General features: G+C 38.7%; 1 pseudogene; it reads right to left on the bottom strand.

The window, feature by feature from the left end:
* Positions 1–467: 467 nt before the first annotated feature.
* LOC147438503 (uncharacterized) lies at positions 468–14,230 on the bottom strand (annotated as a pseudogene).
* Positions 14,231–26,226: the final 11,996 nt, after the last annotated feature.

Here is a 26,226-nt window from a genome sequence, read left to right as displayed (position 1 = left end):
CTGGTTCTTTGGGATCTCATTTGGGTTTTTGCACCACGATCTTCCTATCCTGAATGGTATACTTCTTATAGTGGGAAGGTGCATTAAATTTATCATCATTTGATTCCTCATTAGTTTCCATTTCTATTGTCCAAACTTTCTTCAAGGCTCGCTTCAATTCATTGTATTTGACTTTGTGCTCCATTTTGGACAACTTAATCGATTTTTTTGATATTTTTCTCTTTTTTTTTGGTTTTTGTGTGTTTGCATTTTTCAATTTGGTTTTGGTTGAGTCAGGTTTCATGTATTTCTTTGATATCCTGTCCTTGAGGCAGTCATACCGCTTCTACTAATCTTAAGTACTACGTTTTGTCAGTTAATAGAGGTACCGAGTCCTCGTTGTGCTTGTTTTGGTTATTTCTGTGTTTATCTTGATACTTGCGTTGTCTTCGAGGTTTTTGGTTTGGAAAATCATAGTACATCACTCGTCAATCCTTTCGTTTGATGCTCTGACTTGAGCTACCAGATAGTTCGGCGTCCACGTTATCCTCTAGCATCTTATCCATCGAGTCTTGGAAATTTTCTTCATCCGCTTGGTCAAGGTCTCTTACAGAGATTTCGTCCACTATGCGTTGGCACTCGGCCACCCCATCCTTGTCAGGGACTTCCCCCTCTGTCTTTGGAGTTAGGCTGACACCCATCATCTGGAATGGAATGATATCATACCCTTCCTTATCACAGCATTTGGTGAGGGTCACCTCGTTTACACAAACATCAAGAGTAGCTAGTATTTGTTGCCATCCAAAAGGTTCGAACATCTCTTTTGGAAAAGGTTCTGGTATGTATGCCTCGTCTTGTGCAGTCCTATCAAGAATGCAGTTTTCCTTTTTTAGACTTCCACATTCCCGAAGCTTCTCCTGTCCACTGGTGAGCTTTGTTCTGTAGCCAGGTCGATATCCCTCCTTCTTGGTCAGTTGTGGAATGCAAATCTTCTCTTGGGGTTCTTTCTACGGCTTTATAGCTATGATCTGTGACACTAATTTTTGTAGTGACATCCTTGTTCCTGAGATAGATATAGTCGTAGCCCCAATTGTGCACCATTTTGAGCTGATGAATGGTCAACCCAATATGATGTCGAAATTGCTGCTCTCATCAAAATTCATAATAGCAAATGTGTGTTCATATGCAATTCCACAAGAGGTTACTACAATCTGCTCCAAGATTCCTATGGGTCTTTCCAGATACCCATCTGCCTATTGAAGTTTCATTCTCGTCTTTCTGAGAGCAGGTTTTCCCCAATTTCTTCCACATGGCTTTGGTAGCTATGGTTATTCCAGACCCGCTATCCAAGATTGCTATTGACTTAATCTCCTTGTACTCCACTGGTAGGGTAGTATTTCCTTCTTCACCTTCACAATAATCCCCTACCTTGTTTACTGGTACTGGCTCATGTTTAGTTTGTTTTGAGGGTTGTGTCTTTAGTGTGTTTGGAGAAACCTCGGGTGAAGGAATTACCAGCCCTATTTTTTCCAAATTTTTCCCGACCTCGTCCCAAAGATGCGGTCTGATATGCAGTAACTCTGACAGAGTCAGTGTACAACGGATAGGAGATGACATCAACTCGTGAAGAGTTTTAGTATCCATCATCTTAGGATTGGCTTTCCATTAAGATAGGACTTTCCTTACCTCCAATCGAGTTTCAGGATTACCAATAAATGAAGGTAAAGTCTTCAACAACTTCGGTTTACTGTCTTCCGATATTGTTGTGCTTGCATCACCATACAATGATCTGATGTCATCTGGGTAGAGCTCATGCTCCAGGTGGATTTCTGGGATAGGAGCTGACACAAGTGTGGCACTTCCATCCTTTCTATTCTTGATCTGTTCCCATAGCTCTAGAGGCCATTGTTCTTCTACCTCCGGAATTGGCAGTGGTACTTGAGAATGCGTTCCATCTGTTGTATTGGCTACCACCCTCGTATCCAATGGTGTTTTCTCTACAAGATTTGGTAGGTTATTCTCTTTAAATCCCCGTCCCTCTAACTCCTGAATCTTTTCTCGGATTAGTACCTTGGTTTTTCGAGCCGTAGGAACTGATGGTTCCATAAGCGCTTGAGCGGCTTGGATGAGCTCCTTGCACATCTTTAGCCTCTCTTTCTCATAGCCTGGATGAGGGTATGTTAACCACCTATCCTCTTGGGTTTGGTTAGGCTTTAGCCTTGCCTCATAAACTTTTAGAATTGCGTCCAAAGGTTCGAACACCTTGTCTACCAAGACTAACCCTCTTGATGGTAGATCCGATGGTTTTTTTATCTTGTTGTTGCCCTTAAGGTCTCTTTCCCTTTGAAGTCATTCCTCTATTTTCAGCAATTTGGTTTCCAAGGTTGTTTTTCCCTTTTCTCTTTTGGTTTTCATCTTGTTTTGTTTTGCCTTCCAGGATTTTCTAGGGGTTCGGACAAACAAGTTTTCTATCTCTATTTGGTTGGCTGGGACGTTCCTTGCTACATCATGTGCTTGAGCTCTAGTGACCGCGTTTATCGGAAAGTTTGGTTCTATTTCTGATCCACTTGAGCTTGGCACAATCCCCATTTTGTTCATGGTTGCTTTTCCTTTTTTTCAGGGTTTTTTGGACAGTGTGGAATGAGATGGTAGGTCGTGCATCCGTCACAGAATCCAAAAAGTTTCACCCGTTCTCCTTTGTTTGGACAAAGTCTAGCCCAGTGGTCACCGCCACATTCATAGCATGGTTCTACAGGTGGTGGAAAAGCTTGTTGAGCTCCCATTGGTTGTCCTGCTCTAGGAGGGTAGCCCCTAGGTTTGTAGCCCTGATTTGCCATGAACATGAGCATATTCTCATCGACCAAATAATGGTTTTTAGTTGGCTATGCTATGTATGAGGGCTCGGGTATTTCTTCTAGAATTATCCATGGATTATGTCCCTCTGGAGCATATGGATTCCCATCAAATCCCCTCTCATAAGTATTGTCTGAATCTTCTCGATATGAGACTACTTGGACCATACTCTGATCAGAAGTTGGTTCTATGGGTTGAGAAATCCTTACGATAGCCCTATTTTCCTGGGGTAAGGGAGGTTGATGTCCCAACATAGGTTGAGCTTTTTCCTGCCCCAAAATTGCGTTATTTCGCCCCACTTGGTACCTTGGAGGGGGAGGAAGTTGTTGCCCCCATGTGGTCCGTATTGTCTCTATCTAACATAGTTTCGATTATAGAAACATTCATGAGTTTCATGGTTTGTCCATTTTTGTCCTGTAGCACACCATTTCAATATTCATTGTGTGTTTACTCCTGGCCTTTGTTGAAGGTTGCACCACTGGGTTGGATGATCTCCTCCACAAGTATCACATTTTCGGGTGGCGGTTATCGTGTGTTCGGGTTTGTCATGTTTCCTTGGTTTATCCTCCTGATCACTTCCTCGATCATTCAATCAACGTCCGGTACAGTTGGGTTTTGCCCTCCCAATTCTGTCGTGGACTCACTAGTGGTTCAAGAGGGGCTATTCATCCCCTGATATGTGTCTTCGATCACCTCCCCATATGCCTTGCAGCTGTCTACAAGATACAACGCCTCTTTTGGGACTTGCTCAAAAGCTACACATGCCTTCAAGTGCAAGTCCTTTTTGAGCGTGTCATTTCACAATCCTTCTATGAAAAGGACTGATAGTCTTTCATCCTGAGGTAGTTCTTGAGCAGGGCATCTTTCTATGTATTGCTTAAAACAAAGCAATGCTTCCTTCACTTTCTCTTTTTCTTTTTGCCTAAAAGAAGCTACTCAATACTTGGGAATTCCAAGCTGTTTAATGGCTGAAACCAAGTCAAGGCAATACCTTCTAATTTCAACCCAAATCCTTCATATTGAGTGTGGAAATCAGTTACCTGTTTTGCTCTCAACACTTGTTTGAAGATTGAAACATGGGCATACAGATCTCCGGATCCATTATACTTTTTGGGTACGCATTTTTTCACTTGAGATGGTCTCATACGTTTGGCCTCTGCAACCATTCTAACAACTCTTGTTCTGCATGGTGTGGCTTCTCTAGGTTCATAATCTCCTCTTGTACTAACAGTGGTAGCCTATCCACTATACGTTCATCAAGTCGATCTCGTGTAATAGTCAGAGGGATTTCAGTGGTGTAAGTAATGTCAGGAACAATATGCCCCTATGTGTGTTCATGGAAGCCCTAGACGCCGTCGATCCTAAAGGTCCTGTTTTTGGGACTTGTTCATGTCCATAACAATCCTCTACCCTCGTTCTCAAGGGGCTCACGTTTACAATCTCAGGTCTGGTGTGCGTAGTCATGGTTTTTACCTCTTCTGGATTTACATAATATTGGTGGAGTGGTCCTCCAAAATATGTATATCTCTCTAGCTCCTTTCGATCCATTGGAGAGTACTTTTGGCCATACTTGTCCATTATGACCACCTGAATACTTCTGCCCTCCGTGTATGTGTAAACATACAAGTTTTTTTGGTATGTCAATTCTTTGATGCGGGTCTTGTCACATATGTAATAGAGTGTTTGTTCTCTATTATTGAACTTATAAATCCCCACATATGTGTTGTCTGTGTTAAGGTGCTTCTGTCTCATTGATGCGTCTGAGTACCACGTTTTGTTTCTCCATTTTGGGTGGTGCATCAGCCAATTCACTATCTACCTTGTCCTTGGTGCCGGTCATTCCCCATTTATCCACAATAAAATGGTTATGAACCACCAGGTACATTACTCCCTCTCGGTCGAAATATCTATCCCCGTCATAATCAACATCTACAAGGTCTCTGAACTCGCTTGGCTTATTTTCCAACTTAACACTATAGCGGTCCATTCCATCCTTATAGATTTTGGCCTTAAGCACATTTTCAAATTGAAACTTCAAATACAACAATTTTACATCAGATGCAGGCTGAGAAGAACCTGCACCCATCGAAGCTGTTCCCTTAGGGTTTGACTTGTTAGAATCTTCAGTCATGAGGCTGTATGGTCTCTCAGATGAAGTCTCAGAGAAACTCTCCTCTAAAATGGGTTCCAAAGGCGGCAGTGGTCTTTGATTCACGCTTTCTTCCATTGAGTGATTACTCCCTTGATCAAAGATGTTGGGGTTTCTATTATGGTACAATCTTCCTGACCGCAAATTCATGAAGAATTGGTAATACAAAATCCAAACCAAGTTACCTCATTAAATAGTTTGAATCTCCCGTTTGATCTTGCTTACTGGGTAGTATCTTCTAGTACCTGCAACCTATCAAGAATTTTCTTGATTGTTGTGAGCTTACAGCCGTTCTTTTTAGTTCTTTCTTTTATTTGACAAAACTTAGCACACAATTCCCTACACAACCTCCACCATTTGGGTCCAATTTCAATTTTGAAAGAATCACCAGGTTGCTATGGACTAGCTCTTTGTATGGTAAGTTTCCGTGACTCAAAGGTATATGGATCGCGATCCATGTTGAGAAGCCAATTGAACTTTTGTTGCCATCATAAAATTTAACATGATTAAGAGGTCTTATGGTACCAAATTTTTTAGAATTGAACCTTTGGATTGGAGGCTAAGTTGATTTTGTCACTTTGCCTGAGCTTCTGTCAGTTCTGAGCTGTTGGGATGGTTTCTTGCACCCAAATTCAACTTTAGAAGCACCACTAGACTCTCTGTGATGCCCTCTAGCTATGGTACCAGTTTGGTATCAATTTGTGTCAGGGGAACATGGATCGCGATCCATGTTCCTTTGTATCAAAATACACTGAATTTTGTCCCACAGCTAGTCCTTGGCCTAGTGATGCTGGCTATGGTTTTCAAATGCTTTAAAGCTTTTTAGGATAGACAAAAGTCAGTTTTAGGGTTTATTTCAATGGTTTCCCCCTTGATTTGATTTTTGCCCTCTTTTTGAAATTTTCTGATAAGGGTCCTTTGGGAGAAAGTGTTTTAGTTGTTATCACTTCCCTACTTGCCTTTTATCAGCTTAAAATTTCAAAAAGGTACATGGATTGCGATCCATGTTTAGCAAGATTTTGCACTGACACTTTGTGAGCTGATCACACAAGGTATGATGATGCTATTCCCCAAGTCTTTTTGGATTTGATTAATTTTTTCCAAGTGAGAAGCAAGATTGTGTGTCTGTTTTGCGGTTTTTTGCAAAAAACTCCTTTTCTGGTATTTTGACCAGCTTTTTTCACTTTTTGTCTATGGCTCCTTTTGGAAAAGTTGTTCACTTAGCAATCAGGAGTACACTAATCAAATCTTGTTGTCAGATGTCTACCTAGAACATGGATCGTGATCCATGTTGGGAAGCATTTGTACATGAAATTTGGTTCTGTTGATTCCCTGCTTCTAGTTGATCCCAATTCTCATCCTTTTTTGAATTTGGACGAGTAAAAGATCAGTTTTTTATTGTTTTCCCCTTTTTCAAGGTTTTGCTCTGCTTACCCCAATCTTTTGATTTTTCTGATCTTTTAGCACTCTATTTCTGACCAAACTCAAGGTTCGGATGCCTGAGAACCTGTTTTAAGCAAAGGAAATAGTTTCAGCACATTTTGCCCAAAAGGTACATGGATCGTGATCCATATTGGATAGGCAATTTGAAAGTTTTTGGCACAGTCTTTTTCAGCCAGTGTTTTTTAACCCTTCTTGAAAGTTTTGTTGGGTTTGGTCCAATTTTGAAGCTCTACCCATCACTTCTTCAACTTGTCAGAGTTATGGTCTTCAACACCAAAATAAGGTTTTTGATAATTTTTCCCTCGATCCATTTGGCCCCAAATGATGTGTAATTTGTTTCCTAACCTACTCCTATAATCTGAAATGAATGTGCAAACATAACCGAACTTAATAGTACGCAAATAACAATAAGTGTGTGGTGGAACAGCCCTTTCCAAGCATATGAAAAATCAAAGAACGAATTACTATCTTATGCTTCACTCACAACTTTCTTTGCTCTTAAGGAATAGCATTGGCTAGTCACGAACTCCAGTCTCTATCAAGCACTAAACCTACGTCTAGCTGCTTCACTGTCTATGTGTAAGCGGAACGGGTATCAAAAGCTTCAAAGGATTTTTTTTTTTGTTTTGTACATTGAGTCACTCACCACCTAAGGATCAATTTCCTCGGCAACGGCGCCAATGTTAGCAGGTCACCGCGACGGAGGTCTGCAGCATAGCTCTTTTGTACTAACATAATGTCAATATGCAAGGAAGCGACTCGGGTTGAGGCACGGAGACTTAATGAGAGTTTCAATCTCACCAAAGTGAACTTACTCGTTCTACGACAAAAGCAAATCAACCACTTCCTAGTCAGACAATCAGTATGCGTCCAATCTCACCACTCTAGGTCATCACGCCTTTTTGGCATCCAAACAAATCTGGAACGCCACAAAACTTAGGGAGAGATATCACAACACTTAAGGGCTCAATCCTACCAAGTTCCATCACCATCTAGGAAGGTACATAAATCACGATTCATCACAAAAAAGGTGCATAAAACTGAAACAAAAGTACTTGGAAAGGTCTTCCTTAAGCATAGAAACACTTATCCATGGTCAAAACATCAAAGAACAACCATTTTAACCTCCAAATCCATGCATTTAGCTCACAAACAATGCGTCGCAAACCACAGCACAGTTGGAAATGATTACACTTAGATTGTAGAGCAAGAGACAAGGAACGCAATGTGCTATTCGGAAACAAATTCTGATTACCAGCTCAAGAGAAAAGAAGATTACAAGTTGTAGCAGGAAGAGGCCTCCACAGTGCACTTTTTTTATCCCTCAAGCTAATGATAAATCTCCCCACAAAACTAAGGGTTTTGACTTAAAAAGTTAAGGGGGCTTTCCCACGACCATCCGGCCTCTTACAAGGGTGTAGACTCAGAGGAGTAAAAAGGGTATTGTCTAATTACATCATGGTTACAACTCATCCTAGGTTGAATTACATGGATTTCTTCAAAACAATAGTGTTTACCGGGTTTGGTGTTCATACGTCTGTATATGCCTGCCTCCACCAAACACTAATTGATTGTTTAATCATTTTTCAAGCCCTCTCTCTCAAAGGGGAAAGGAGGACATTGTCCAAATACTACCATGGTTGCTTGATATGTATAATGCATGTGACTGGCTAGTCTAGAGAAGGTCCAATCAACTTCAAGCTTGAGCTAGGAAGAGGGGTCAATTAAAGCAAGGAGGGGGGTAGCTTGACCATATACTCTCTCTCACACATCTCTCTCTCTCTCTCTCTCTCTCTCTCTCTCTCTCTCTCTCACACACACACACACACACACACACACACTCATTATCATGGTGTGTTGAGCAAGAACTCCATCTCCTTCTCCAAGCTTCAGAAGTTGAGAGCCTACACCAACAATTCATGGCTATGGAATGAAAATCCAACCAAGAGCCATGCTCCAAAGTGCAAGCTTTCCATCTTCTTCATCTTCATTACTATGCTACTATTCTATGCTAACTACAAGAGTAATACAAGTGAGGAGATTATTTCTTTCTTGTAAGTTACTTCTTCTTCCTCTTCCCTACCCTCATTCCCTGCTAGCTCTCTCCACCTTTGAAGGTGTTTGAGGTCTTGGGACTGAGGTCGGGGACAAGTTAATGATTTCATTTAGCTAAGTTACGAGCATAATTGTGGTGCATGAATTGCTCTATCTTCATTGCACCATCAAGGTCTCAAGAAACACAAAGCTTGTATTGTACCAAGTGTCTCTTTATGGGAGAAGCTATAATAAAAAAGCCTTTTGGACGGGGGACCTGTTAGGTTTTGCAAGCCCGTGGGAACACTGCTTATAGCATGCAATGCAGGTTCAGTTAGAGCTCAAGTCTTGCATGGAAAGTTTGGTTATTTATATACTGTAAGGTTGTTTACATATTAATTATCAATCATAGTGTGAGTTTTATTTTGTGTTGAGTATCGAATCTCTCTCCTCTCTCGCTCTCGTTCTCTGCACATCACCCTTCTTGCCATGGCACCTCTCAGGTGGCACCCTTTATAGCTGCTGCACCCATCATATGGTATCAGAGCATTAGGCTCTCAGGCGAGCAGGGAAAGACGCAGCATATCAAGACGCTCAATGCTACAGTGGCTGCCCTAAGCAAGGTGGACCTCATCGTAGGCAGGCAGGACTCTCAAAATGCCGTCAAGCACAAGCAGCCTCTCAAGGTGTAGACAGAGTGTTTCAATGCGCTACAAAGACCATAGGCAGAGGGAAAATCTGCAAGGGGGCAGCTGCAGTTTCATATCAAAATATCATTGTCGCTGTTGGTACAGGATGCTCCTTCGCATTGCTTTTCAAAACGCAGTGCAGCAAGCCTTGTGCGGGTGACTACCCTACCTCTCAGTCCTTTGCTGCAGTTGTTGAGCTTGGTAATAGGGCAACTATGCACAATAGTTGTAGCATCTTAAAAAGTCGGCATTACTTAGGATGTGAAAGCATCTTGAAGCTGTTTCAAGCGCATGTCCTGAAACTTCCATTGGATCATCAGCTTGACAACGTTAATTGTGCCCTATAAAAGTGATGCCGAAAAAGAGCAACAAGGCTTATCCAAAACCCATAGCTCACGTGATAAGCAAGTCACCTATAACAGTTGCAATACATGCGGTGCATAGGCATGTTCCAAGTGCCAAGCAAGCTTTACGACATACTCAAACACATTTACAATTGCCAGAACAAAGAAGAATCTGCTTTGAGACTATAATACAAGTTTTCAAAACTATTTTTTGTCACTTTTAGTGTCATAGAGTTGTCCTCTTTTGTCTATTGTCAAAACCATCATAAACTTTCAGTCAAAGCCTCCTTTTACATTATTTGTTGTCAGTTATTTTCATGCTTGTCAATTATCATCATGTCAAAATTGTACGGGTTCTACACACTGGCACACATGAGTGGTGAGACCTCCCAAATTATCAATTTTTTTTCTCAAGTCCTATTTTGTTACCGCTTCTCATGAGGTTACTAGGTACACCTTAAACCCAAGGTTTTGCAATGAACCAAAAACTCCATTTATTGGTAGCTAAATTTTTTACCTACACCCTATATGTTTAAGGGGGGGTTTTATCATAGCACCAGGTTATGGATACACCAGAAATCCTTGGTTGTGAGAAAATTTAAAACTCACGATTGACGAGTACACCAAAAACTTGAGGTATCATGAGTTGCTTGTCTAGTTCGGGCTTGAGGGGGGGATTGTTAGGTTTTGCAAGCCCGTGGGAGCACTGCTTATAGCATGCAGTGCAAGTTCAGTTAGAGCTCAAGTCTTGCATGGAAAGTTTGGCTCTTTATATATCGTAAGGTTGTTTACACATTAATTATCAATCATAGCGTGAGTTTTCTTTTGTATTGATGAGTATTGAATCTCTCTCCTCTCTCGCTCTCGTCCTCTACACATCAACCTTCTCGTCATGGCACCTCTCAGGCGTCACCCTCCATAGCTGTTGCACCCATCAGGATCAGCTCCACATAAATCCGATCAACTGTTGTCAATTTCTCTAATTCTCTCTCTTGCAAAGTATTGTTCATGCCAAGTTAATTAAGTATAATAGTTATATTGCTATCTCTAATCAAATTCACCCTCTATTTTTTCAAAGTATCCTCAATATTCATAGTCCATTTTCATTACATTGGTATCAGGGCTATTGGTTTCTCTTTTCTTGCTTAAGAAGAGAGGTCCTTAAGTTGTCCATGAAAGGTTGGACGTGTTCATTTAAACTGTAACGTGCGTTCAAAGTGTTTAAAAAAAACACTTTACTTACATGCTTAAGGTAATAAAATGACCCCTTTTTCTTTAAAAACTTATGGGTTTTTCTCTTAAATTAATTTAAAACCCCCTTTTTGTTCATTTAATTTTATTAAAAACTATACAATTAGTTATATCCAATCATTTCAACTCACATGGTAACTTACGTGTCTAAGAGGTGAACCCCCGAGTGCTCGGTAGAGAGGAAGGAAAGCATCTTTCACCTGAAAATTCATATGGCTATTATATGCATACTAACAACTCCCTTATTACGATAAATAAGAAACTAAAAAGTTATCTAGGTTGGGATAAGCATAACTCAAATGGGAGAAATGTGCTTTGCCAAGCCTTGAGACCAAAAACCTACACACATTTGAAGTATGACTAGGTATTGCTTGAAGGACAATGGCTCACTTTCAAAACGTGGAGCACAATCTAATTATTGATGAGATGAACAAATGTGTGGACAGAGGGACGATGCAAAAAATTGCATCTTCTTGATGCACAACAACATCTTTGACCGTGCATTGATGGAGTTCACATGTAGCACTCACTTGGGAACGATTTCCTGACTATACTGCACAAAATGTAAAATATTATCCTTCATTGCCATGGATTACTCCATACTAAGGGCAAGGGATGAGTTGAAGAAGTTGAAAGCACTTTGGAGTTGCATGCCACTCGTTGGAAGGGCGTTGAGAGGCAAGACATACTAAATTGTTTTTTTTGGCATTTTTTTGTCATTGTATAATAGTCTCTGTTTTTATTATTGAAGAAGGAAAATAATTGATACAAGCCCTATATGACACAACAAAGCGATGATGCAAATGTTGGGGCTGATGAGAGGTCACCCAAGACAGGGGAAAATTACATGCCTCACCGACGCAATTACTATCGCGTCATACTATGACATGGTTTTCCCAAGTAGTTAGATGTTCTTATTGTGTTGCATATTTTGTCTAACATTGAGTGTGTGTGAACTACAGATAAGCAACAGATGATGATAGTCAACTAGGTCATCTCTTTGAGATGCAATGAGAGGACTCAGTGACTTGTACAAGCAACACAAGATTCAAGAGACTAGGGAAACTTATCATACAGACTTGGAAGGGAGCTACATTGCATCACTGGAGATGGGATTAGAAAATATATGTCATGTATTTGTATTTAACAGTCTTTACCTAAGTTTGCAACAACTGAGTCTCAAATTAATGGAGCAAATGTATGAATTTGCCTACTAGAACAGATAGCGACATTGAGGAAAGTAGTTAACACATTGAATACGCTTATGATAAGGTTTTCCAACAATATGAGAAGACATGGCTTGTAAAGAGTCAAGTTAGTTGTAAATATAATTTGCTTGATATATAGAGATTGTTGTTATTGTATATATGTCTTGATGATCAAAGAGAATAATTTAATGTCTACCTTTTTTGTTGGGAGTTTCTTACCTACAACACCAGGTCGAGGAGCAACCAAGAGCATGTGCCAATGTCTCTTCCTCCATGTTTGCATAATGAGAAAATCCTTGGGTGCCATAGAACAATAGCCACATCGTGCCAGTGCTAAGGAATCTTTCCACATAAGGAATTTTTTACTTCATTGCACAAATATATAAACTCATTGAGACATTAATGGGTGGGTGTAATCTTGGTATGGGTTTATTAGTGGGTATCTCGCCAAGCGACCCTAGTAGTTGTTCGCAAACAGTCTCTTGAGACATCAATTGCTACAAAAAAAAACAATCCGACTCTTCATTTGCGATTTCATTTGAATTTGTAACATTCATTATCGCATGTCTTCATATTTCTCCCCTATCCTACTAGCAATCCAAAATTTCACGTCCTTAAAAACAAAAACCATTCCTCAAGCAAAGTTTCACGTCCTTCAAGAAATACCATTTCTCAAGCACCTAACCTCAAACTTCTGATCCATTTCGTTATGATCTCACGTTGAAAATCCAACATCTCAAAAAGTGAGGCTTGCAATATCGTCAACAATGATAATAATTCATCTTTCACTACCATTTTCAATGCATAATACTCATCAAATATCGTCAATAACAATAGGACTTCATCTTTCACCACCATTTTCAATGTATGATACTCATCAAAGATTTATTAAATAAAATCGAGGTGAAATACCAAGCCCTGTTTTTTCAATAATAATAAACACAGGTGAAAATCCAATGAAGAGATTGTGCTCGCCACTTAAACATTTTTATACCATTGAATAATATTATGGGAGGAATAATGTGCTTAAATATCTCTAAGAGTAACAACAGAAAAGCATTGATGAGGAAAGGCACATTCTACCCACACACACACACACACACACACACACACACACAGAGGACAAGGGATTCCAATCAAAAGCTACTGAAAAGATGTGATCTACAGCTCATCAAAGAAATGCACTCACCCACCGTTTTCTTAGCAAGATCTTGGCAGCCGGTAAAATTCTGGGGAAACTTGCAATTTCCAAAGTGACGGTATAGGCTCGCGCCGTGTTCGCATAGCTGGTGGCAAGCCGCTTGCAGTCGTTCAGCTCCTACATGAATACATCAATCACGAACAAAGGCTCCCTCACAACTTCCACTCAATATCCTTCTTCAAGTACACAAACACACAATCACCTTGTTGGCGGCTGATTTAGCGAGAAGATCTTTGACGAGGCCGGTCTTGGCCTTGTTGGCATAGGCAAACTGCACAAGGCCACCACCAAGTAGCAGCGTCGCTGTGAGCTTCATCACATCTCTACGACCCGCATTCGGCTGGCCTCTTGGTTTCCGACAAGACACACCACTTGCGCGTTGCCACTTTTACTGCTGCTACTCACCTTGGCCGGAGCGACGATGGTCATCGAGCCAAAAAACAAGGTTATGGATGACGTTGCTATGCCTTGTTCTTTGTGATCGCGACTCTGGGATTGTCCTACCTTCAAAACAGCAACCTACTTGGGTGAGTACTGAGCAGGTATCATAAAGTGCATGGTTTTGTGTACGGGTTCTAGACACTACCACACATGAGTGGTAAGACCTCCCAAATTATTAGTTTTTTCTCTCAAGTCCTATTTTGTTACCACTTCTCATAAGGTTAGTGAACCAAAAACTCCATTTAATGGTAGCTAAATTTTTACCTACACCCTATATGTTTAAGGGGGGGTTTTATCATAACACTAGGTTATGGATACACCAAAAATCCTTGGTTGTGAGAGAACCTAAAACTCACGGTTGACGAGTACACCAAAAATTCGAGGTATCATGAGTTGCTTGTCTAGTTCGTGCTTGAGGGGGGGATTGTTAGGTTTTGCAAGCCTGTGGGAACACCGCTTATAGTATGCAGTGCAGGTTCAGTTAGAGATCAAATCTTGCATGGAAAGTTTGGCTATTTATATACTGTAAGGTTGTTTACACATTAATTATCAATCATAGCATGAGTTTTCTTTTGTGTTGAGCATCGAATCTCTCTTCTCTCTCACTCTCGTTCTCTGCACATCACCCTTCTCGTCATGGCACCTCTCAGGCGGCACCCTCCATAGCTGCTACACCCATTAGGACTGGCTCCACATAAATTTGGTCCTTGGTTGTTGTCAAGTTCTCTAATTCTATCTCTTGCAAAGTATTGTTCATGCCAAGTTAATTAAGTATAATGGTTATATTGCTATCTCTAATCAAATTCACCCTCTATTTTTTCAAAGTATTCTCAATTTTCATAGTCCATTTTCATTACATTGGTATCAGGGCTATTGGTTTCTCTTTTCTTGCTTAAGAAGAGAGGTCCTTAAGTTGTCCATGGAAGGTTGTACATGTTCATTGCAAGAGGGTAAGCGGGACAGGGATCTATGATCTTGGTTGAGAAGGACTTAGTTCAAGGTACACCGTTGGGAACTATAGACTTAATAATGGAGTCTCTTGGGATTACCATTGGCTTAACCATTATTGAGCTACTCGCAAGCTCAACAAGAATCATAATCAACCGAGCAATGTTAAACCCTCTCCACTACTCTTTGCAATCAACAGTCTCTAAATCAGGGGTGTGGCTGCTTGAGGGTACCAAAGCACAAAGTAGTATATGGATAAGTTTAGTTAGCATGGCTAACAATAATCAAGAGAGTAGAATGAATATTGACAAATTTGATTTTGTACATGAAGGTGCTATTGACGATACCCCAATGTTTGTGAACTATCTTGTTACTAGGTTGCAACAAGCTATTGGCAACCCTACCTTGCAAGCCGAAGCTACCCAACAACTTCGTGCTTATGGGATTTCCCTACCTCTCCAAGAAGAGAGAGAGCTTAGGAAGCCTCTTGTTGAGAATTCCAAAAGAATACTCTCTCCAATAAGAGAAGAGGAGGAATCAAATGAACGACAAATAAGTGAATCTCCAAATTTCTCTGAAGATGTCGCTCCACGAAGACGACGGTTTATTCTCAACTCCTCCCAAGAGAAAAATATCATCCTATAGTCATTCTCCTCGTCACTCTGAAAGGGAAGAGAGGAAAAAAGGAAGAAAAATACAAGAAAGAGATCACCCTCTTCTCCTTCTTCTTCACCTTCCTCCTCTTTCAATAAAAGCAGCAATTATTCTCCTAGAGAATACAAGAGGAGAGGACATTGCAAATCCTACCCTGCTCGGAAAAGGTCCCACAAGCTTAAGAATCTCAAAGAGAAAGGAAATATTACCTCTTTTCTCACCTATGATGGCACCTTTGGTGCTCCTAACAAAGTATTGGCCTTCATCCAGCAATTTGATGCGGCCTTTGGAGACGAGGGCTTCGATGAATCCTCCAAGCTACATCATATAGCTATGCACTTTCAAAAATCTGCTTGTCAATGGTGGGCTAGCCTTCGTGGCAACAACAAAGCTCCAAATACATGGAAAACTCTATGAGTTTCCATCATGAAGCAATTCCTTACAAGCGGCGCTAAAGATAAAGTGCTCACCGAATGGTGGAGTTTGAAGCTACTTTCCAACGAGTCTATCCCAAATATATAGACAAGTTTTGGGACTTACATCTCAAAGCTATCATCTTTCAGAAGATAGATTTTTCCAAGTAAAAGCAACAATTTTGTGTGGGATTACCTGAACAAATGACCGATTATGTCAACTCCCAATGATGTGGTTCTATCACCGAAGTCATCCACCACACTATGGTTGCATCTCATATCAATTTCCAACAAGGGGCTAAAAGAATCCCAAGCCCATGGAAAACAAAGATCAAAATGATGCAAAGGGCTTCAAAGAACAATGCTCAAAGTTCTTCCCATGGAAATTCCAACAACAACAACAACAACAACAACAACAAGACCAAGGAGAAAGGAGTTTACTCTCCTGAAGAGCTAGAGGCTTTTTGTAAAGATCACAAATGCTTTAAGTGTGGGGAGCAAGGACATGGCTATCATTTTTGCCCCAAAAAAAATGCCCGCAATGAGACTCCTAGAGCTTCCACAATCAAAGCTCCAAAAGAGGATGCTCATTACAAATGATCATCCCTTTCATAAGCTTGGGGGAAGGTGAGGGAGCATGATGCCGTCATCCTATTTGCTCCTGGCTCTACTCACAATTTCATATCAACAGAGTTGGCCACAAAGCTGGGCATACAAGATTTTGAGATAAGAGATATTGTAACTACAAGGGACAACAAGCCTCCACATGTGTGTGGACTATCGAGCACTAAAGTGTATCACTATCAAAAATAGATTTCCCATCCCATCGGTAGAAAACATGTTTGATAAGCTACAAGGCTTGACCTACTTCAATAGGATTGACCTTAAAAGTGAATGTTCAAATCATGTAGCAAGAGATGGTAATAAACACAAAATAACCTCGAACAATTCTATGAGGTAATATAAATGCACGACTACATGCATCAATGGCTACATGTAAATTTGTACACAGGAAACATAATAAGACAATCATTCCCAATTATAATATAAACTCAATTAACCTTACATTGGGAATGAGTGTCTTATCATGTCATATATGAATTTGATTGTTAGCTATTGATGCATGCAACTGTGTGTTTCTCTACACAGGGCATCTCTCTCTCTCTCTCTCTCTCTCTCTCTCTCTCAATGGACCAATCATCTCACACCATACATCATATTTCCCCTTGCTCTTAAATAGTAATTTTTGCTAGCATCTTGAGATCTCGTACCACATTTTGTCCACAAATCTTCAAAATGATGCATTGGCACATACCTTGGCAGTGCCATATACCCAAAGGTACTATTGATCTACTTTTGAAAATTGGATGGTTATGGTTAAGCACTATGGTTAAGGTGTCCCTTGGACGTTTCACCCTACCATTGATGAACTGCAAAGTCTACAGTTCTACAAACTGTTGTGCCGATTATAGGTGACACTAATGAAGACACATTTCTTTGCTGCCTTGGTGGATCTGCTTGGCACCACCCCTTTCGTTGTTGCCTCATATGCCCACTAGAGTCGACTTACCTACTGCCGCATTGGTGCCCTTGCAAACTCTAGCCCGCAATCCCCTCCTGCTATCAACCCCCCATGTGTAGCTCTATATGTTCCCCACTACCACTGCCCTGTGTCTATTATTGGTGCTTGCCGCCTTGACCACCCACTATAGGCCCACTCTGTTGCCGCAACTGGTTGATACCCCGATGATGCCACCTTACCCATTATATTCTCTCCTCCTAGATAGAAGCAACAAATCATACCTTTTATGCTAGATGGAACTGGCAATTGCCTAGGCTTGTAGTGGAATTGCAAAATAGAACTAGCAAAACAATAGTTTTTATGGATTTGCTATATAGTAAGTTCATAAAAGCTAGATGGAACCAACAATTCTACAATGTCCATGCATTTTTTACCTAGTAATCAAGTGGATTTGCTTACTAAAAGTAACAAATCCTAACTCCAATGCAATAACCATATAGCAATTTTGATTTTCCACACTTGCTATATAGTAACTAATATCTTAGCGCATGGGAATCCCTTCAAAACTTCCATTGGTTATATATGCTCACCATTTAAGAAAGAGGTTTTGATCTATTTTTTCTATAGTAACCATATGAGAAACTTATCTATAAAAACGTGGGAAACCGTAGCACAATTCTCTTTCATTATCATCTTAAAAACAAAATTCACTTGACTTATTATTGTTGAAGTTGCAATATCAAGTAATGCAACATTTTCTTGTAACAAAAGGAAAAGCATAATAACAGAATAATTTTTATGTCTTGGGTTGAATGCTATAATCTATAATTAGTTCTTGCTTTGGAAGGAAAGGATTTTGGAAAGAATGTAAAAATGGTGTAAACCAACCAAACAGGTCAACAAGTGGTAGTAGATGGTCCATTGGCCTTGAAACCCGCACCCCTTGTGGTATTTTTTTAATTTTTGATAACTCGCATTAAGTGCATCAAGTATAAGAGCTCATTAGAGCATAGCCCATCTAAATCTAAGCTTCACCCATTTTTTTCCACTAACCTTATGGCTCTTCAAATTTAGGGCCTAACTTAAACATTATCTTGAAAAGTCAACTAGTTTTTCTAGTACAAGATCTTGCTCTTTATGCATCTTGCAAATTCCTTGAGTCTCTCTCTCTCTCTCTCTCTCTCTCTCTCTCTCTCTCTCTATATATATATATATATATATATATATATATATATATATATATATATATATATATATATATATATATATATATATATATATATATTCTCTTGATTTACGCTCTCTAGATATTTACACAAGCACACTTTCTGTAAGAGGGTTTTCACAATTTTCTCTCTCTCTCTAATATTTAGCATATGCTTTTGGTGCTTTTCCATATGTTTGTTTGGTTACATCATCATTGATGTCATCATCCAGTGACCTGATCCCCTTTTTGAAAACTCAAAGTATCCTAGGTTGGCATAGAACCAATCAACCAAAGCTTCTAGCACCAGGTCTAAGAACTTGCACAAAGCAATAAGAAAATAAAAAAGGATTAAAACCTCATAACATCTCCGTTGCAATGTGAGTAGTAAAATTTCTCTCTTGTCTAATATACACTAAAGGCACTTTATATAATAGGAGTAAATTATTGTGTCTCATGTTGTTATGGGAAGAAAATCAACATTTACTATGCAAAGACAAAAGCAAGAACACTCCGATATCCTAACCCTATGTCAATTTTATAGTAAGCATCTCACGTATAAAGGATGGAATTGTTTGTGTGTTCACATACTTAATGTTAAGAATAAACAAGTAACTAATGCATTGGCTTTGCAACAATGAAATATGCTCTAACATCTCTTCATCGTGTTTAGGATATGAAGTGTCTAGCTCACATTATCTTGCAACGTATGGTACAAATGTATTTGCTATATTTAGGCATTCCAAACCCTATAGAAAAATATCTTGACATGTCATTTTCTATCAAAGATACCTTAGAACGATGTCATGTTAGTCATCCATTACCTTGACATCGAGTAAGGAGCACTCTTTATTATTATCTCTATGTTACCATTTTGTCTATGAGAAGAGATTTGGAGTGGAGTTCCTTTAAAGCAACATGAAATGCTCAAAAACCCGTTGTTGAACATGTCTAGACCCAAGAATGGTTGATGGGTTGCATCTTGGTACTATGGGGATCTTGTTGTAGCAAAACAACACCAATAGTTTCCTTTTCAACACTAGAGCATTAAGTCACTCTCCTCCATCCATCTCAAAAATCCACACCAATAAGCTTGATTGTCCAAGTACATGCTAATAGTCCTACCTTGCAATCCTCTTTCCTTATGTGCTAGAATCTGATTGAGTTTTAAAATTTCATCAAGCTTATTATGTTTAGGTTATTCAACACATTCTTGCTATGTCAATGCATCTTCAACACACTTGGAAGACATCAAATTGCTTTTGTAACTTGGAAACGGTCATTATGTCTCTGAAAAAGCTTTAGAAATAAATTTTCCTTTCCCTTTTGTCTCTTGAGCCAAATTGCAAGTTACAAATTGCTTTTGTAACTTGGGAACGATCATCATATCTCTGAAAAAGCTTTAGAAATAAATTTCCCTTTCCCTTTTGTCTCTTGATCCTTTCCCTTATGAATCTTAATAGCAGGTAATTTTATTCATTGGAATGGAGAGTGGCAATGCTTAGCACTAGCTTTCTCCTCCTTTTTCTTGAGCTTTCTTTAAAGGTATCTTCACTTGTTTGTAAGACACATCAAGATCTTCCACAAGCTTTTCAACTTAAAAAACTTCATCCATCACCTTGAAAATGAGTGGAAGCTTTGAGCTCTCTCAATAGTCTCAAACATTTCTTTTCCAATGGAACTATGAATGGTGTTGTTATGAACAAAAAATGGATGGTGTTGTGATGAACCATGAATTTCAAGGAAGCCATGCATACTCCACATAAGTGTGCCTTTTGATCATTGTGTAATATCATTAGGGGAAGGATAGTCTAGGAGGGCCATTTATTTTTTTTGGTCCTAGGCTTCATATGACTGAATATACCTTCAATGCCCAAAGAAATGATAGAAATGAAGTTTGCAAAGCTTATAATGTGTGTCGTTGACAACAATGAACTTATAACTACATTTTCTTGATGGGTGAATTTGAAATTTTCTTGGATTTTTCTAGGTTTTTTAGTTCTATTAGTGGCTATAAGCTTTTTTCTCTAACATCATAGGATTAACCAACTTCTTGGGCCTGATGAGTAGTTGCTCTAGCACATGAGCTGTGATAGGTTTCAATTCTTCTTATGTTTAAAGGTCCATATGCACTATCAGCTATCGTTTTGATGGATGAGTTTTTTTGTCTAATGCTTTTGCTTAGTGGTAGGCTGCATTATGACCAAGTCTACCTTGTATCTCTAGAGCAATGACAAAAACATAGTTCACAATGCTCATACGGGTGTATGCTCATGCATGCTTATGTTTGTAGTGCTAGTATGGGAGCTTATATTCATACTTGGTTCTACACCCATAATTGCTAATCTTTGTTACTCTAGTATTTAACATTTGACAATTGATATCGTTTATGTTTGTCCTATATTTAATGGTCCATATGCTAAGTCAACTAGCCTTTTGCTAGTTGAATTCTTTCTATCTAGTGATTTTTCTTAGTGATAGATTGCATGATTGTTGAGCCTGCCCTACATCTTCATAGCAATGGTAGAAACTTAGTTTGGAGAGCTTGTTTTGGGTATTATGATGGCCAATTGCAAAACTCTAACAGTATAATGACAACCAAAGCTTAATAGTTTGAGTGCCTTTGAATTTCATACTTCTACACTAAATTATTAGAATAGGACACGAATGAATGTCAAGTATTGCTCATTGTTGGCATCCTCAGCTTGTAGGGTCCTAAAAGAATGATGCTTGTGCACGTGGGTTTCACCGACCTTCTTCCATGTGGACAAACAATATGTGATAATGTCATTCATAGTAGCCTAAATCCCTGCACAGCTAGCTCTTAATGTTGAAGTGTTCCAGTCTTCAATGTGATACTGAAGGAGATTTTCTTCCTTTCATACTTCAAAGTGTTCTAGTCTTCAGAGCTCACCATAAATGTGACACAATTTTCCTTACCTAATCAATCATTGTGAAGTTATGCCATGTCACGCATAGACATTTTGATGCAATATAGTAATGTTGTGCTTTTATGCATGTCCTAATTTTTTGAGAGTTTCCTTCTTTTTTTGCAACGAATTTGGGGATTCTTTGCTAAAATGCATCTCATATGTTACATGTTACCTGTTATTGTTTGAAATTTTCCTTAAAGCTTGTTGATTCGAGTACCATATTAGAGTGAGGATTTGATTGATACCTATTCCACTTTGACTCCATGTTTTTTGATAACACTTTCTCTAATCGGTTGCCATATGGGCTTTGAGTAAGGGACTAACAAGTTCTATTTACCAATGCAAGGCATTGATATCGATCAAAGTCGAAGGATGTGACCATGTGGTAAAACTGAAGCTTAAAGGCTCAACCCTTACCACTCTTTGGCTGATCGGGCATCGTCAACTTAAGTACATGCTAGGGTTAGGGTGATATTCTACTGAAAATCATTATTTTGAAGCTTTCAAAAATTAGTCATGTTTCTTGGTTGTGCTTGCAGTCTTTAAATTGTCCCCAACTTTTAGAGCTATGCTTGGATAAGACTGCAAATAACTTGCTTGCGCATTTGAGAAAGTTGGATTGAAAATTCAGAATATCTGGCAGCTATTGTAAAAAAATTTGTATGCACAGTGAGAGGTTCATCTCATTTTCATATTGCTTCTCCATGGCAACAAAATATGATAGTTTATGGTATTTTCAGCCCTAGCCTTTCAAGGTTAGGGTTGTCAAGTCTTTCCATCATGGATTCGTATTAGTAATTGGTTATCTATCTTAAACACTACGCAAATATTTTGTAGCAGGTCAATACGGATGTTATTCTTGAAATTTGGAATGGACATAAAAGACCAGTTTGTTGTTGCAATTGTAACAAATTGTCAAAAAGTGGAACTACTAGAAAACAACTTACTCAATATCTAGCACAAAGCATACACAACAAAAGGAAAGATTGGTTACACACAACATCGAAGGAAGCAAAAAGGTTTTCATTTATAGTCACCTTAGCTTCACTTGATGCTGATAAGATTTTTGGGTAATTTAATGACTGTAACATTTTTGTTATTTTAGGAAGAAGGTTTTGTGTCAAGATTGCATTTGCAAAGCCACTAGAGAGTGACTATCTTGATGTTGCACTTATAACATTTATGCAGATACATTTAACTAAGCCAAAAGGTGATATGCCATGGTCGAAATATTTTTTTTCCAGAAACTAGGAAATCCTACATATCAAAAATACTAGAGGGAAATTGACTATATTTTAAATTTTTAACACTAAATTTCTAGGAGCTATAACTAAAATGCTCAATTTTTAACCTTGAAAATCAAGGCTCAATTGAACTTTAACGGACATTTTTCATTTTCAAGAAATAAATTTACACTAAAAATAAGGATATGTGATCAGTGGTGCAAACACCTCTCTCTCTCTCTCTCTCTCTCTCTCTCTCTCTCTCTCTCTCTCTCTCTCTCTCTCTCTCTCTCTCTACCCTATCGCCCCACTAATCAAGCTAAAAAAACAATATCATCGTCTTGCTTGCTAAGCTCAGCCATGGTGTGCACCCTCCAACCTACTTTGTGATCTTGCTACAATTTATCCTTCTCCGCATGCATTCACACATAGCTTTTTTCTCCCCAAATTTTCTTGTTGATCTCCCCAAGTCTCTACAATCACCTCGTCCCACCTCTTGCATGGTTTGTAGACATATTGGACATCGCCCCATCTTAGTGCCTGCCTTGCATGATATTCTGTAGACAAAACTACTCCAATGATTTCTATGCACTATTGCAAGCCACTTCTAGTTACTAAAGCTACTCAGCCCGACATACATATGCCTTGCTAGTGTGGAGGCTCAAACTATTGAAGCTACTCATATGTTACTTATAGAGCTATTGGCTTCAAATCCAATTTGAGTCCTTGTATACCTCCACCTACAATGTTGCCTGGCCTTTGAATCCTCCTAATTAAGAAGTCTCTCTAATATCCTTTTTTCACCTACAATGTTTTTGATTTACCTCGAATGTTAATTTCTAGTACTGAAAAAAATATACTTTTCAACAACTTGGAAAACCTATAGATGAGAAATTATAGAGGTAATTTAACCAACTGAATTCAAATATTTTTACAAAAATTTATACTTAATTTCTCTACTTTTTGTAGGTAGCTCTGAAAATTTGTGAAAAATCTTTGAAAATTTTGGAGGTAGCTCTAAAAATTTGTGGGTGGTGGGATAACACTAAACCTAGTAGAGACTAGTTAAAGGCCTTGAAGAGTAGGAAACCATGTAGTAATTTGTGGCTGCCTCCATCAAGATTGATGAGTTTGTGCTTCTTAGAAATTTTTGTTTTAGTGTTAGATTTAAGCGAAAAGTAGATTGTTAAAAAACCTAGGTTTAGGAGTTCAAGATAAAATGCTCAAAAACATTTCTATAAAGAAACGAGCATGCTTGTCCTACTTGAAGCCTTTCCCCTAGGTGTATATGCCTCGTGATCTTTCCCTAGTTAATTTCATGCTTCAAAATCAACTTGTACGCTCTTGATAAATTATGGCCACCTTTTGACATAAGATTTCTCATCTCCACCACAAGCTTTTAAATGCCCATGGTAACTCTCCCACTTGTCTCTTTAATCTCATCCATCACACATATCGATTATATCAGTGCTCAATGCCCACTAGGATATAGTTTTTGAGGGGCTTCCACTCTTCAATGTGTGGAAAACAAATTATTTGAGAAATAAGAGGGTTACTTGAGATCCCTCTAGCACCGTTGCAATTGATGATCCGCTTAGATATGATCTTAACGTGTATGATCGAATTTTTAGGCCTTCATGACCAAAATTTAGAGAGAAAAATAAGTTGTATGGTCGAGAGTTTCTCTTGTAACAACACCCTGACCATTATAGAGTGATGTATGTCAATTATGGAGAGTCTTTAGTGGCAAAATGGAAGTGGAGCAAAAGAAAGACAAACTAAGAGGAGACACTTTGCTCAATCGACTCCATGGTAGAGTATTTTGTGTTGAGTGTATATTTCTTTTTACATCTTTACATGTTTGTGTAATATTTATAATCTTACAACATGTGTGTTTTATTTGATTTATTCTATATTTGCAATAAGTTCCTTTTAGATTAGAGTTCTCAAGTTGATGACCAAGTAACAAATTTTGATATCAACGATAAAATTGATGAAACATTAAAGGTAGGTTCCTTTGTGATATGACATTTTGCTATGAGGCATGTAATAAGTTTACTTCCTTTTATGTGAATGTAGAAAGATGAGGAAGTATAAATTCATGATATGTCATGGATGGAAGAGGATAATCCAAAAAGTGCCTTTGAGGTCCATTAATATCTCTCTCTCTCTCTCTCTCTCTCTCTCTCTCTCTCTCTCTCTCTCTCTGTGTGTGTGTGTGTGTGAGAAGACCATGTTTTCTTTAAAATTTTATAGGAGTATCAAAATTTTATAAGAGATGAAAGCCCAAAGGTGTCATTGCAAGCAAATAGTCACTTGTAGATCATGAGGGTGACAATGGTGATAATGGGATAGAAAAGGTTTGATTGTGAAAGACTAATTTCCTGACAACAATCAGCAAATATCTTGGTTATACAATGTTTGTATTTGACATGACAAGTTCCACTTAAAATTTTAAGGGTCATAGAAGCAACAAAGATGAGCCTTTATATCCACCTAATGCCTTTAATGGTGGAGACAGGCTTAAGGAGCAGAAATAGTACCATCAATTTTATCATAGAAGAGTGCTATCCAAATGGTCTTATTGTGTTCAAGTATTTGTCATGAAAAGATTCACTAAAATACAAGGCTCATAGAGAGAAATGAGGATTACCCTTTCTATCTACCTAATCCCTTTTTTGGTAGAGGAAAGCTTAAGGAGCAAAAACAGTACCATCAATTTTGTCATAGAAGAGTCTAATGTTAGCATATGGATCTCAAGAGCTTGGTGCGAGGATGGAACAAACAACTTGTAACCAATGAGAAAATGGCATGACCTAAGGTATCTTCCAAGTAAATCATCATCTTTTGGGTCCGCTCTCAAATCATGGATAAAGGCATGTCCTTCTTGAAGCAAAACTGCTCCAAGGTAATCTCCACAAGAATCACATTGGACCTCAAATGGTTTTGAGAGATCCGGTTATGTAAGCATGAGTTGAGAAGTAATATTTTATATAAGATTTTCAAAAGCACTTTGCTCTTTAGCAGTCCATATATACTTAACATTTTTCTTGTTCAAGTCATATAGTGGTCTTGCTATTTGGGAGAATTTAGCTATGAAGCATCTATAGTATGCACATATACCAATAAAGCTTCATAGCTCATGTAGATTCCTTGGGTTAGGACATCCTTTTTTTTATTATCTCAAGCTTGGTTGGATCCATGCGGATACCATCTTGAGAGATAATATGACCTAAGTATTGAATCTCTTGGAGGAAAAATTCACTCTTCTTTTGGTTAATGAAAAGTTTATTCTCCCTCAAGCCAAAGCTTTGCATTGACTTGGAAAAAGCGTTCCCTTATTCCCAACAAGAATGCAATCAAAGCATATGCAGCACATACATTCTTTTACCTTTGTTTACATGGATGGTCCCTTGAAAAAGCAGGCCCTCTTGTTGTTGTTCAAGTCTCAAATTGAAGCCCCTTTTTTATAAACTTAATGCCCAAGTAGTTGGTTTTCTTCTTCTATAATGCGAATGTATTGTTCTTGTCATTAATGATCCTTGTGATCACCTTGGCAAGAATGGGGAGAATTGATATTGAGTTCTATCTAGAGGTGTGTTCAAATCATTCTCAACCTCAAGAAAATTATAATTATTGGTTGAACTATCTATGATGTTAGAACAAAAAGAGGTTTTCCCTTATCGCCATACTCATGTATGGAGTTTATTGCACTTACTCTTACACTTTTTTCGTAT

This window comes from Adiantum capillus-veneris, chromosome 16 (assembly GCF_014529385.1).
Source record: "Adiantum capillus-veneris isolate H3 chromosome 16, ASM1452938v2, whole genome shotgun sequence".
NCBI lineage: Eukaryota > Viridiplantae > Streptophyta > Polypodiopsida > Polypodiales > Pteridaceae > Adiantum > Adiantum capillus-veneris.
This window is presented reverse-complemented; position numbering and strand designations above follow the sequence as displayed.